We start from the raw sequence: 220 nt of genomic DNA, 5'->3' as shown, positions 1-220 counted from the left end.
ATTTGACACTTTATCTCCCTGTTTAGGGGGTGAGTTTGATTTTTTGAATAAAGTGTGGGGGTTTTGTTGTTCAATTTGAAAAAAAAGAAAAGAGAAAAAAAACACGAAAAGTCGAAAGTACCCTTAGGTACTATTCTTTTTCCCTATTTCTTTTAGGTGTAGGTATAATATATTATCATGGAACATTTTTATTTTTTAATTATTACGTAGTACGAGTATT

The sequence above is a fragment of the Rutidosis leptorrhynchoides genome, chromosome 3 (genome assembly GCF_046630445.1).
Source record: "Rutidosis leptorrhynchoides isolate AG116_Rl617_1_P2 chromosome 3, CSIRO_AGI_Rlap_v1, whole genome shotgun sequence".
NCBI lineage: Eukaryota > Viridiplantae > Streptophyta > Magnoliopsida > Asterales > Asteraceae > Rutidosis > Rutidosis leptorrhynchoides.
This window is presented reverse-complemented; position numbering follows the sequence as displayed.